This window comes from Nelumbo lutea, chromosome 5, assembly GCF_056320005.1.
Source record: "Nelumbo lutea isolate HS-2025 chromosome 5, American lotus-T2T, whole genome shotgun sequence".
Taxonomy (NCBI): Eukaryota; Viridiplantae; Streptophyta; class Magnoliopsida; order Proteales; family Nelumbonaceae; genus Nelumbo; species Nelumbo lutea.
In genome coordinates, this window is record NC_142688.1 from 74,733,907 (window position 1) to 74,746,618 (window position 12,712).

General features: G+C 43.2%; 1 protein-coding gene across 1 annotated transcript in view; it reads left to right on the forward strand.

Moving 5' to 3' along the window:
- RGTA1 (RAB geranylgeranyl transferase alpha subunit 1) overlaps positions 1-12,712 on the forward strand; it is a 57,783-nt gene that overhangs the window by 22,894 nt on the left and 22,177 nt on the right. The window lies entirely within an intron of this gene.

Here is a 12,712-nt window from a genome sequence, read left to right on the forward strand (position 1 = left end):
CAACTAAATAATCCATTACATAAAAAAACTAATATTTAACTTCATGTTTGAAATGAATACTTTGGACCATTTTGGACCAATCCAATTCAATGTTTGGGCTGTCCAATCTGTTCAAATTGGTTTTAATTTAGATTGGTTCCAATCCAAACTTGGTCCATTGACACCTGTATTCTTATCTTCTATTAATGGACCGAATATCAGTTCAGTTGGACCCACTCCAGTATAAATCCATAATGGATGGACCAGGTCCAGTCCAATCCAATAAATAATTTGGACCATTAAGTTTGGAATGGTCCAATTCAGTATGTCTCATTGGTCCATTCAATCTGTTCAAATTGATTTTGATTTGAACGGGGTCCAATCCAAAACCGGTCCATTAACACCCCTAGTCTACTTTACCTACTTATTATCTCTCATTGTTGAAGATTCCAATTGAAGTGGCCAACAAGATAAAGAAGATTCAGAGGGACTTTCTTTGGGAAGGCTCCAATTGAACTAAGAAGTTTCATTTAGTAAAGTGGGTTCTTAGCCCTACATTAGAGAAGAGAAGAAGAGAAGAAGAGAAGAAGAGAGAAGAGAAGAGGAAGTTCAAGGAGAAAAATGGGCAGTAACTTATGTCTCTCCAGCCCCTTGGTGTTATTTAAATGAGAACACTACATAAATACAATGACTTGTAGTAATTTTCTAAGAGTGGTATTCTATTTCTGTGTTAGTTTAATGTAAACTTTTTAAGTTTCTTTGTTAGCAGGAAGGAGGGGTTTGTTCTCTGTTCTGTGAAAGAAAATAACAGCTTGTCTATGTGTAGGTATGGCACTGTGAAGATGGTCCAAGTTCTGGAGGTAGAGTATAGGATGCTAGGAAGAACAGGGCATCAAGGACGAGACTGGATTGGGATGATGAGAATAGAACTTTGTAGATAATTTTATGAGTGTAACATCCATTCTCTCCATTGATTGAAGGGAGTGAAGGTGCTTTCATTGAGAGATCTCCTATCAACTTTGTAGATAATTTTGCTTGCCCCATTATTTTGTTTCGAGGGCTGGATGACAAGGTATACTGTTTGATCCTTGCTGTTCTGATTATACTTGTTGTTTGGCACAATATCTAGGAAAGAGAGATTGAAGCCTAGAGGGTTTATTGTTCTGTAGCATTGGTTGGTTTATGGAAATTGTAATGAGTTCTGTAGCATTGTAATGAGGACCTCTTGATGGAGGGCGAGAGAGGATTCAGAGCAGTAGGAAGATGGAGGTCTGAGGTGTCGATCGAAGCCAAGACGTTCAAGTTCGAAGAGGAAAGGACCAAAGGAAAGGTTGTACTGAAAATAAGAGAGAATAACAGGGTGACAGTTGTTGGTGTCAAAGGAGGTTATAGCATGGATGAAAGGTTTCATAGATGGGGCTATCAACTCTGGTAAGGTGAATGGTTGGAAAAATTCCATGTCAGTTCCAGGCAAGAGATATGTAACAGAACTGAATAGAAACAAGAAAGGGTGGTTCGTCACTGTGGTGGAGTTTTTTGGAACAAATGAAAAACAAATGCTTTGTGTGCCGGAAGGGAGATTGCAGAAAAGGGTGGATGGCTTTTGTGCAGGTGCTGCAGTCTTACCTTGTAGCTTCGGAAGAGAAGGGAGTGGATGGAGGGAAGGCAACTGGCCAAAAGCTTGAAGACCAGAGTCAAAATACTCAGGAGGAGGCATCATCGATTGGTACCTCTGGGAGTATAGAAGTGCAAGGCCATTTGATTCCTGAAATGGTGGTTGCTTGCTCTTCTATTCATCGAAGAATATTGGTAGGAGTGGGGAAGGAGAAATGGAAGAAAAGAATGGTGTTAGTGGCTGCTAAAGGGGTGACAGATTGGAAGAAGGTTCTGAGGACAGTTTCAGGAGAGATAGGTGCTGGGAATGAAGCAATGCTGTTCCCTTTTGCGGAGACGAAAGCCGTGCTTGATGTAGGCAACCAGGAACTAAGCTTCAAAGCAGTTGTGGTGGATGGAGGTCTGATACAGGTTCAGAACTGGAGCCCAATCTGCAATGAAGTCGAAGTTCAAGATGGGTGTGTTTGGCTGAAGCTAATAGGCCTTCCATTTCACCTATGGCAGGATCCTGTTATTGAGTATATAGTGCAGAGCCTGGGAGGTATTTTAGTGAAGGCTGATAGATGTAACCTGAGTGCAGTGGAGTTACAGGTTGCTGGTGTTAGACACAAGAACTTGCCGAGGTTCTTTGATATCTGTTCGGATGAAGCCTGGTACAAGGTTTGGGTGGCTTCAGAAGTCAAACGGTCATGGTGGGAAGGAGGTCGAAGATGATGAGATGGCAGGTGGTGGACACGTGGAGGGAAGAGGGAGGGCGGTGAAAAGGTGGAGCAGATGAAGGTTAAATCTGGGGTTACTGTGTCGGCTGTGGAAAACCAAACAAATAGGCAACCTATTTAAGGAAATTAATTTAAATGGGTTTGAATTAAACAAAATTAGGGTGGGCTCCTCATCTTATGCTGACGTGACAAAGCAGCAGATTGCTTTTGGGAGCAGAATGGCTTGGTCCGAGCCGGTGAAGGTGGTGGGTGGGTCGGGCGGGCTGAAGATTAAACCGGGACAAATTTGGAAGGAGCCACGTGACAACTTAAAGTGTCACGTGGGTGGGTTGGGCGGGTTGGAAAGTGAATCGGGTCACTCATTTAAGGGCCCACGTGACAACTTAAGTGGTCACGCGGGCAGGTCGAGCGGGCCTAATACCAAACACAGGTCTTTTTCGAATGAGGTCGGGGTAAGGAGACACAACATAGATCATTACTAGATAGTGAACTTGGTCTATCTTTGTCCCAAATGGTGAGAATGGATGGGGGACGTTCGCAGCAGCAGAAGTTGGAGAAGGGGAACTTTCAGTGGGTCCCCCGACGGAATTGTGAGGAGGTTAGCTCCCTGCAACGCTCCTCAGACAGGCCGAATCCAAGATATGCAAGGGAAAGAGCAGAAGAGAGGAAAGAGGCGGATGAAGGCTGGGTGCAATGTAGTGAGGAAGATGAAGATTTGGACGAAAGCTCAGATGATGGTACCAGCGTGGGCAGTGTAAATGACGAAGGTGGCTATGCCGGAGGTGACATGGATGGGTGGGATATTGCAAGCTTATTTTAGGGTGAAGGTTGTAACCAGACTAATTCATCTCCAAGACTCCAAAGTGTGCAAGGTACAACAGAAGGGGCAAATCGGGAGAACCTGAACCAGAGCAGGAACACACCTCCTAGGGGTGATTCAGGGGTAGAGAGGAGAGATCACCGGAGCGACCAAAGGACATAAGTACTTTCCAACCAACTCAGGGAGACAGACATTTACTAACCTCTGGAATATTGCAAGCTTATTTCAGGGTGAAGGTTGTAACCAGACTAATTCATCTCGAAGATTCCAGAGTGTGCAAGGTACAACAGAAGGGGCAAATCGGGAGAACCTGAAGCAGAGCAGGAACACGCCTCCTAGGGCTGATTCAGGGGTAGAGAGGAGAGATCACCAGAGTGACCAAAGGACAAAAGTACTTTCCAACCAACTCAGGGAGACAGACGTTTACCAACCTCTGGAACAAGAGAGGGAGGTCGAGAACAGTCCTTTTCCAACCTTTCCATCTATCCCAGAAGTGAGTTCGGTTTGTGCTACTAATGTGTCTCCTGTGTCTTTGGTTCTAGATTTCGTCCTGACGCCATGTACTGTAGCCCATGAATATGCAACCAAGCTAGATGGTGGGTTGTTCGAGGTAGTGGAGAAGGAAGTGAAGGACTGTGGGGAGGAGCGGGAAGGGAGGTATAGGAACGAAAAAGTGTGGGAAATCATTGAAAGAGTGTTTAGTGAAGTTGAAGGAATTCTGATTTGGAGGAGGGATGGGGAGGAAGGAAGAGGGGAGGAGTCAGTGGAGAGGAAGAAAAGGAAGGAGGGTAGAGTGGGAGAGGAATGTGGGGAGAGAACATGGTTGGAGGCAGGTAATTGGAGAGGGGGGATGGTTGGAGAGGAGAGAGGGGTGGGACCAGAGGCGAGGAGGGAAGGGCATGGGGGCAGAGTTGGAGGGGAAAGTGTAGGAAGGATAGGGGTGGAGGGTTCGGTGAAAGAGGACATGATAGCAGAATTTGTGGGGAAGATGGGGTGTAGGTTGGAAGATCTGAATGTGCTGAAAGAAGGTCTACAAAAGAGGAAGAAGGAGATAAAAACAAAGAAGAGGAAGCTGAGTGAAGTAGAGAGACTGATAAGAGATGTAGAAGGGGATAAGAAGTTCGGGGCAACAAGAGATAGAAGAAAAGGGGGAAAGTAGTGGGTAGGTAGAGAGGGAGTCAAGAAAGAATTGGAAATGAAGATACTTAGTTGGAACATGAGGGGAATAGGGAGTGCAAGAAAAAGAGCAACAGCAAAAGAGGTGATAAGGAGGTATGACCTAGATATTGTTCTGTTACAGGAGTCCAAGAGAATGCAGTTTAATAATAGTTGGGCGAGGAGTGTACGGAAAGCTAGGGGGATTAGCTAGGTGGTTGCTCCTTCGTGGGGTGCTTCGAGGGGGATTGTAACAATGTGGAAGAGGGATGCGGTTGAAGGCTTGGAGGAGCTGATTGGGAAGTATTTGGTTTCCATGAAGTTTAAGCAGCAAGAGGATGGTTATGTATGGGTGCTCACAAATGTATATGGACCAAATGACTACAGAGAAAGGAGTTGTGGGAGGAATTGGCTGATGTTAGAGGACTGTGGGATGGGATGGTGTGTGGGTGGGGACTTTAATGTGATCAGATACTCGAAGGAAACCAATAAGAGGGTGACAAAAAGCATGCGGAAGTTTAAGAAGTTTGTGGATGCCTTTGAGCTTAAAGAGATTTCTTTAGCCCACAAAACATTTACATGGTCAAATCTCCAATCTAGTCCCATCTGCTCTAAGTTGGATAGATTCCTGTTCTCTTTGGATTGGGAAGAACATTGGGGAAATTTGGCTTCGAGAGCTTTTCCAAGGGTGACCTTGGATTATTGGCTCATAGTGATTTGTAAGGAGGAAAGGAGTGGAGGACCCGCCCCATTCAGATTTGAAAACATGTGGTTACTCCACCTTGGGTTTACCAATAAATTATGGGAGTGGTGGTATGACTGTAACCCAATGGTGGATTGGGAGGGGATAAGATTCCATAAGAAACTACAATTTGTGAAAGCAAAGGTCAAGGAGTGGAATCTTTTGGAGTTTGGGAGGTTAGAAGAAAGAAAGAAAACGCTGATGGACCAACTTGAAAACATTGACTCTAAAGAAGAAAGGGGAGAATTTGGAGAGGAAGATAAGGAACTCAGGAGAGGCTTGAGAAGACAGTTAGAGGATTGCCTGCATAAGGAGGAAATGAGCTGGAGGCAAAAATCTCGGTGTAAATGGTTGCAGGAGGGAGACAGAAACACTAGGTATTTTCACTCTTTGGCGGATGGAAGGAGAAGGGGGAACTTTATCTCCAAATTGGTAGTAGGTGGAGTTGAGTTAACACAACAAGAGGATATAGACGGGGCTTGTGTGGAGCAGTTTAAATCCATTCTAAGAAGGCCGGTAAGTAGAAGGGTGTGGGTAGAAGGTTTGGATTGGTCGGATGTAGGGGTGGAGAACAAGAGAAGGTTGGAAAGAAGATTTGATTTGGAAGAGATTAAGGAGGTTGTGTTTTCTATGGATAGAACAAAAGCTCAAGGGCCGGATGGGTTTACAATGGTTTTTTATCAGGACTGTTGGGACATTTTTAAAGATGATCTTTTGCTGGTGTTTGAGGAGTTTTTCAGGAGATGAATTATCAATCCGGGTGTGAACTCTACATTTATAGCTCTGATTCCAAAAAAGAAAGATGCCTCCCACCCGAAGGACTTTAGGCCAATTAGCTTGGTTAATAGCATATACAAGATCATTGCTAAGGTGTTGTCATTGAGGTTGAAGGAGGTTTTTCCAGACATCATCGCACAAAATCAAGGAGCTTTTGTGAGTGGAAGACAAATCACTGATCAAATCTTAATTGCTAATGAGAGTGTGGAGAACTTTAAGAAGGCTAAAAAGAAGGGAGTGGTCTGTAAGTTGGACTTGGAAAAGGCTTATGACTTGGTGGACTGGGAATTCTTGAGGAAAGTTTTGATCAAATTTGGGTTTGGTGGTAGATGGCGTAATTGGATCATGGACTGTGTCTGGAATTGTTATTATTCAGTGCTAGTGAATGGGACAATGGTAGAGTTCTTTCCAGCCAGTAGGGGTATAAGACAAGGAGACCCTCTCTCTCCTTTCTTGTTCATACTAATTGCGGAGGTCCTGGGGAAATTGATTCACAGAGCAGGCTCGAGGGGTCTCATTAGAGGTTGGAGAGTCGGGAGGACGGAAACCCCCTCACTCACAGTTTGCTGATGACATGATTCTATTCTGTGAAGGTGGCAATATGAGCTTTATCAGGAACTTGAAGTTGGTGATACAACTGTTTGAGCAAATGTCTAACTTGGAGGTGAACTTTGGGAAAAGTTGTGTAGCAAGGGTGAATATGGAGGAGGGAGAGATCAAGGAGAGTGCAAAGTGTTGGGGTGTGAAGTGTCAGGGTGGTCATTGAATTACTTAGGGTTACCACCGGGTGACAACCCTACAAGGGAGAACTTTTGGAACCCGATGGTGGAAAGGTTTGGAAAAAGATTGGTCTCTTGGAAAAGAATTACCTCTCTCTTGGTGGAAGAGTTACACAGATTAAGGTCACACTTGCTAATTTGTCCATCTACTTCCTGTTTGTGTTCAAAATCCTAGTGAAGGTATGTAATAGGTTGGAGAAGTTGATGAAAGACTTATTGTGGGAGCCGGGAGAGGGGAAGAGGGATCATAGAGTCAGCTGGGAGGTAGTGTCCAGGAGTAAAACTTGTGGTGGTTTGGGGCTTGAGAATGTTAGGAGAAGGAATATGGCTCTTCTAGGGAAGTGGTTGTGGAGGTTCCCCTTGGAGAAGGAGAAGCTATGGGCTAGAATAGTGGCAAGTATACATGGGCTGGAGCACAATGGTTGGGATGCTGGAATCAAAGCTAGGACCACAAGCTTTTCTCCTTATAAAGCCATTCACGATCTGCTTCCAGTATTCTCCCCCAATATCAGGTATGTTCTGAATTCCGGTAACTCCATAAAATTCTAGGAACAAACTTGAGTGGGGAATGCCCCTCTAAAGGACCAGTTTCCTTCTTTGTATGCTCTATCTGATCTTAAAAATGAGCCAGTTTCATCCTTCATTTCCCCGTCCTCTTCCAATTCTGGGCTTGGATGGAATTTGGGTCTCAGAAGGGCCTTGAGGGATTCTGACTTTGCTAATATTTCGAGCCTTCTTGAACTTCTTCTTGATAATGTTGTCTTAGACCCCATAAGGGCGGACTCTAGAATTTGAACCTCTACCCCCACTGCCTTCTTTTCTTGTGCTTCCTTTTTCAAAGTCCTAAGCCAGTCCACCAGTCTTGTAACCCCCCCCCCCCCCTTTCCCTGTTGATGAGGTTTGGTGCAGAGCAATCCCTCCTAGGGTTGGTAGTTTTTGTTGGGAAGCCTATCTGGAAAGATTCAACATTGGTGATCTACTCCAAAAGAAGCGACCCAATATTTGCTTGTCTCCCCATTGGTGTGTTCTATGTAAAGCGGATGGGGAGACTGGTTTTCACCTATTGGTGTCTTGCCATTTTGCGAGGTCAATTTGGGAATGGGATTTTTCCTTCTTTGGGTGTAGATGGAACCCTCCATCAAACTTGCAAGGCCTTTTTTCCCCTTCTGTCTTCAAGAGGTGTAGGAAAAGGGGAAGGACTATGTGGAGGGGTTTGAGGGCTGCAGTATCTTGGACAATATGGGAAGAAAGAAACTTCCGGATATTCTCAGCGACTAAGAGAGGGGTGGAAGAACTAAAGGCTATCATTCATTTTAGGGCTGTACAGTGGCTAAAATCTATGGAACTATTCACTGGTTACACAGTGGATGAGATGTTGAGGAAGTGGGGCGAAATAGCAAAGTGCACACAGACCAAGTCAGTAATGAGTGTGTCTTGGACACCTCCACCTGTTGGGTTCATGAAATTAAATTTTGATGGGAGTAGTAGGGGGACCCTGGACAATCAGGGATTGGGGGTGTCATTAGGGATGAGAATGGGGTCATTCTTGCCTTGTTCTTAGGCCCAATTGGAGTGGGTGACTCCCTTAGAGCTGAGATCTTTGCAGTTATGGAAGGAGTCCAGAAAGCCAAGGAGATGAACATCAGAAAACTCTTAATTGAAGGGGATTCGGAGGTGGTTATAGGGTGGCTGAATGCAGACAACAGTGGTTTATGGAGGTACAGTAATCAGAGGAGGAAATTTAAGTGGCTGGTGCAGGAGATGGAAGTTAAAATGTGCTGGGTCAAAAGATCAACCAATTCTCTAGCTGATGGTTTAGCTAAACAAGGGGCATAAAGGGATTCAATGTTTTGGGCTAAGTTGTAATTTTTTGTCTCTACCTATTCTTTTGTTTTCTTGATTGTACTTGGAAGATAAGTGTGTTTGTCTTCCTTATGTGACCTCTTTGGTGAATTAATGAAATTGTTTTTGATAAAAAAAAACACTACATAAATACAAGGATTGACAAGTGTGCCCTTGCTTAGGTGGCATAATAAGCTCAGGCCCATTAAACCTAGTAATAAGAAACAAATACATAATAGAAATATAATGGGGCCAAGCCCATTTTGTTAAGTCCACAACACTCCCTCTCAAGCTGAGCATAGATATCTATCATGGCCAACTTGCATAGAAGCTCCAAAAATCTTGGTCTAGTAATACCCTTGGTGAACACATCCACTAGGTGTCTTGTAGAAGGCATGTAAGTGTTCATCAATTTCAATGTGCTTTGTTCTATCATGTTGAACTGGATTATTTGCAATGTTAATTGTAGCCTGATTATTACAATATAACTTCAAAGGTCCAGTCATCCTTATCCCCAATTTTTTTTGAAAGCCTCCTTATCCCCAATTCACTTACGAGAATTTTGAGCCAAAGTAATTCAGTAGCTCATGCCAGCAACTCCATGAGCTATAGCCTTATACTCAGCTTCAACGTTTGATCTAGCTACTACAGTTTTCTTCTTACTTCGCCAAGTGACTCGAGTCCCACCTACAAGGGTGCAATATCCTAATGTGGTTATCCTATCTCCAAGGGAACTAGCCTAGTCAGCATCAGTGTAAGCCTCCACGTCAATTTTATCATGCTTCTTTAACAATAGTCCCTTTCTAGGACAGGTCTTGAGGTATCTCAAGATCCTTTCCACTGCCTTCATATGTGAGACTCAAGGAGCATGCATGAATTGATTAAGAACATAAATTAAATAGGCAATGTCAAGTCTGGTGAGGGATAAATAAAGTAGTTTTCCAACAATTCTTTGGTATCCCTCTCTATCAGGACATAACTCTCCATCACCTTCTTGTAGGCCATGATTCCGCTCAATAGGAGTGTCTGCAGGTCTTGCTCCTAGCTTTCCTGTCTCCTTTGACAGATATTAGATTCCCTCATTAGATCTAGCAACTTCAATTCCTAGAAAATACCTCAAAGATCCAATATGTTTGATCTTAAATCCTATGGCTAGGAAGCATTTCAACTTTTGAATCTCCCTTGGATCATTTATGGTGACCACCATTATCATCAACTTACACAATCAATGTTGTTAGGTTTTCTCCATTTCTTCTATAGAACAATGTGTAATTAACACTGCTATGTTGGTGTCCAACTATCTTCATTGCTTTGCATAATATCTCGAACCAAGCCCTTGGGGATTGCTTAAGTTCATATAGGGCCCTCTTTAGTTTGCACACTTTTCCTCCCATGTCATACCTTGGAGGAAGATCCATGTAAACTTCCTCTTGTAAGTCTCCATTCAAGAAGGCATTCTTGATATCCAATTGATGCAATTCACAAGAGAGATTAGCTGTTAGACAGAGTAACACCCGTATGGTATTTAATTTAGCAACTGGAGCAAAGGTTTCCTTATAGTCAATGCCCTCCTTTTAGGTGAATCCTTTTGCAACTAGCCTAGCCTCATACCTCTCATTGGAGCCATCGGCCTTGTGTTTAACATTATAGATCCACTTGCACCCCACAATGCTCATCCTCTTTGGTAGATCCACTAACTCCCAAGTATTTGCCCTCTAAGGATTTCATTTTCTCATTCATAGTTTCCCTCCATTTGGGATTGCAAACAGTCCTAGAGTACTTGGAAGGAGTGGGAACAGAAGACAAAACAGAAATAAAAAAGTGAGCCATGAGACAAATGAGAGTAAGAAACATATCTATTTGTAGGATGAAGGGTGCATTATTGGACATGCTTCGTCAAGGCAAATAGCCAAATCAGAATAATAGCAAGTAGAATCAGTCGGAGGAACAATACCTTGATCAACATTAGTAGCACCCAATTGGTTGTGGTGTTCAGCGAGTCTATCCATCTTTCTCTTTTTGCGATAAAGAATTAGCTCTCTCTCATCATTAATATTAGGAGCAATAGCTTTCGTGCTAAGAGTAGTATCAGTTGGTGTCACATCAACAAGATTCTCTTTTTGATAAGAGGACTCAATAGAAGGAGAAGCTTTAGACGAAGTCTCTTCCACCCTGCAAGTCTCTCCCTGAAGAGATTTCCAGAGGGTTTAAAAAGGACTGGGACTCACAAAAGGTGACATTTTTGGTGATCAACTTTCTTCTGAAAAATAGGATAAAGACACTTATACCCCTTTTGTGTGGGTAAGTCACCTAAAAAACACACTACGGATAGATTTAGCATCCAACTTTGTTCTTTTTGGGATCCTTAAGATGTATAAAATAGACACAACCAAAGATCTTTGGATGCAAAGAAAACAAAGGTTGATCTGGATGGAGAATAGAGAAAGGGGTTTTCATGCCCAATACCTTGGATGGCATTTTGTTGATTAAGTAGGATGTTGTGAGCACTACATGTGACCATAAACTCTTTGGAACCTTGTTTTAAAACAATAAAGCATGACTGGTTTCCATTAAATGTCTATTCTTTCTCTCAGCAACTTTGTTCTATTGTGGAGTGTAGAACAAGAGGACTAATGTAAAGTCCCTTCATCCTCAAAGAACACATTTAGGGAATTCTTGGAACTTCAGCGGCATTGCTTGATTGGAACTGTTTCACCTTCTCAAACTGAGTTTCAATCATCTTGCGAAATACCATAGTGATTCTAGGTACTTCTTCTTGCTCTTTCATAAAATAAATCCAAGTGCACCTTATGAAATGATCAATAAAACTAATAAAGTAACAATAGCCATTCACATAAGTAATTAGTAAAGGACCCACAGATCAAAGTGAGTTAAATCAAAATGATCTTTTACTTCATTACTAGAACTTGGAGAGTTTTCTTTAGAATGCTTGGACAACTGACAAACATCACAAAAAAGACTCTCAAGAGTTACTATTCAAAAAGATTTGGGAACAAGACTCTTAACAAAGAGAAGGATGACCCAATCTGGCATGCCATAGATAAATAGTGGCACTAGACTCCTTGGTGACATTGTGATTGCTAGTTGATCTTAAAAAACACAATGAGAAGGAAAGAGAGTTACAATACAATCATACAATCCAAGGTTTTGGTTATTTTATAAACTGAAAGTATGTGGGCAGTAAAATAAGGAACATGTAAGGTAGAGTTAAGAGAAATCCTTCCCAAGTTGAATGTCTCCTTTCCATAATGGTAGAGAGAGTGCCATTAAGTACTTTCACTTTATCTTGGCTAGAAGCAAGATAGAGGTGCTAGTTGAAGGGCATTGCTACTCAGTGTGGTTGGCTTCATCCACTGAATCGGTGCTCTGGAAAGAGGCTTGTAGGGAGGGAGATGAGAAGGTTAAAGAAGAAGAGCTGCGTGGCCAGAAAGGGTTGGAGGATTCAAATAAGAAAAGCACTTTCACTAAAATGGAAAAACATTTGTTGGAGAAACAAAAGGGTAGTAGGCAGGGGGTGGGATTTTCGTGTGTGGAAGCAGTGAACAGTCTGGAGGGTGGCAGGTCCTTTGCATAGGTTGTAACTGGCGCCAAGACTTTTTTGAACAAGGAAAAGGGGTTGGTCCAAGGAAGAACCGAACATAGACCGGTTAAAACCAAGTTGAGCCCGGGGTTGGACGTGCGTGACCTTCTTAAAAGTCACGTGAGCTCACGGGTGTTTAAGAATGGGCCAATGCAAAAGCCCATGTGGGCTGCTAGTGGTTTTTTTAAAGGCTCAAACAGGTCAGCGGGCCCGACCCAGCTTGTTAAAAAGGCGTGTGAGCCTTTAATGAAACACGTGACCGGGGTTTCGACTATGATAGACAACGGTTACGGTCTATCATTGTCCCCAGTCGCGAGGCAAATGGGGGAATGCGCGCAGCGCCAGAAACCAGAAAAGAAGAGGGTGTTACAGTGGGTCTCCCAACGAAGTCCGAAGGAGTTTAGCCCCGTGCGAGGCTTCTCAGAGAGGCTGAAGCCAAGTATAAATAGGGGAAGAATTGAAGAGAAGAAAGAGAAGTTTGAAGGATGGGTGCAGTGCGGTGAAGGCGATGATGAATCGAAGACCTTTCTGTTGATGGCTCTAGTGTGGGCAGTGTAAACGATGAAGGCAGCTGTGTTGGAGGTGACATGGAAGGGTGGAATATTGCAAGGTTATTTCAGGATGAAGACTGCAATCGGGTTATCTCATTCCCAAGACCACAGAGTGTGCAAGGTTTATCAAAAG